Consider the following 2197-nt stretch of genomic DNA (forward strand, 5'->3'; position numbering starts at 1 on the left):
AACAATAAAACAATCACAAGGAATAAATCAAAAGAAAAACAAGCTAACTTCACTTATCAACCTAGAGAATCCCTCAAAACCCTTTTGTGTGATCTTGCGGCTTGAGAAGACTCATCAATTTCTACTTCAATTAGGGTTGTCTTCACAACAAGGATGATTATCATAATTATTTTTCTAAGCAAACTAGGTTTGAGTCATACATTCTTTACTTTATTGTGCACTTTCTAACTTTCATTAATTTCTTCCTTGTCAATATGGTCTCATTGAAGACATCAAACTTTATTGAATCAATCTTTTATAGTTGTAGAGCTCAAGTGGAGAAGAAGAAAAAGAAAAATCCTAAACCATGTAAGACTCATAAGATACTCAACTACACTAACATGAACAAAATGACAAATTGTTCTCAACTATGAACACAATAACTTATTAATTTTTTTTAATCTCTATTACTTACTTTTTTTAATGCACATTAAATGCTAATTGTTATGAAGATGAAATTTTCATACAAAGGATGAGACAATAAACTTGATATGAAAAAAGAAGCAAACTAACTTAAGAAGGTTAGCTAGGCATGCCTTAAAATCATATAGCATTTTTATAGTTTTTTTTTTCTTTTTAAAAATGCTTTCAGTATAAGTAGAACTAAATATATTCCCCTTAGGCATACAAATCCAAGAGATAGGCAAGAAGATGATATAGTTAGGCCAAGCTCGTGAGAATTTCAGAGCATGCAAAATGCGAACAAAGCTTGTTAGTTTGGCTAAAAATAAAATTGTTAGCTGTTTAAACAAGGAAACATCCATTTAAGCTCACAAATGACTCACCCAAGACCTTCACTGGACTCACCAAATCAACTCATTTTAAACAATTACCAAGTTTCAGAAGAGCTATTCATTGGTTACTATTAGGAAACCCAACAACTTTTCAGGCTGACGACCAACCTCCAATCCTAATCTAAGTACGTATCAAGGTTCATTGTCTCACCATTTATATATTCTTTATTGTATGCACAAGTTATTCTATAGCAATTTCATAATGCTTGAGACTTCAATTCTTATAATATTACGTTGTAGAAAGAGCCATGTTTACACAATCAGGCCCATTCTTTCACAACTCTACTTAAGCTACCTTATGTATCGTAGCCTCAACCTATTGAGCTTGAAAGTAATTTTTCTTCTCTCTCTCTCTCTCTGTGCTTTTTCATTACTCATCTCTACATGATCATCCCTCTTTCTCTAGGTTAGTAAGGTTTTGGTATAACAAATTGGCACATTATAATGTAATAATTAACTCCTTAATTGCATAATATAAGGGTCTTTATTAGGAATGTTAGTCAAATATACCTCCTTGATAGTTTTTAGAACCAACATATACATGAGAATGATCAGTATCTTATTTATCGCTGCTTAAATTTTATCTATTGATTTTTTAATGTTGCAATAATGACCTTCATGCTTGTTAACTTTTATTAAATTTGATAAATTTACAGTTTAGAAGTCATGTTTTTTTAATATAAATTTAAAAATATCTTTTGAAAACTTACCTATGAAATATATAAAACTAAATGCATGTATTTAGTATTGGGTAGGTCGATAAAACCATTTTACATAATACCTAACAGCATCGAAAAGCTTATATAGTGACAAATCTAATGAAAATCATCATATTTTTATAGGTTCATGTTTAATTTTCTGATTTTGAGTTGTCTTGAAAAAAAATGATTATAAATATATAAACTAATAAATAATGAAATAATAATTGATTAGTAAGTCATGATTAAAGTCAAAGGGATGCATAATTAAAGTTACTATGATTATATATGAAGATGTTAAGAAGTAATTGCATGGATTATCATTTATCATTTAAATGATCATGTGCATCATAGTTATATAATATATCCTAGACTATATAATATTTTTCATTACTCTAGTATGATATGTTGATAATATTTATTACTCGCTAATATATAGTAAATCATAGATTTTCATTATCATGATAAATTCTGCAATAAGTGATGTTCATGCTTTATTAAGTAGAAGTTCTTACCTGAATTTGAGTAGTGGCTTTATTTAGAGTAATCTTGGTTTAGATAATTTTGCTTCTATATTTATTATTTTCACTTTTTTTTAGTCATTTATTATTATTATTTTAGTGTTATGAAATCTAATAATATAGCAATATATATATATATATATAT

The sequence above is a fragment of the Phalaenopsis equestris genome, unplaced genomic scaffold (assembly GCF_001263595.1).
Source record: "Phalaenopsis equestris unplaced genomic scaffold, ASM126359v1 Scaffold000382, whole genome shotgun sequence".
Lineage (NCBI taxonomy): Eukaryota > Viridiplantae > Streptophyta > Magnoliopsida > Asparagales > Orchidaceae > Phalaenopsis > Phalaenopsis equestris.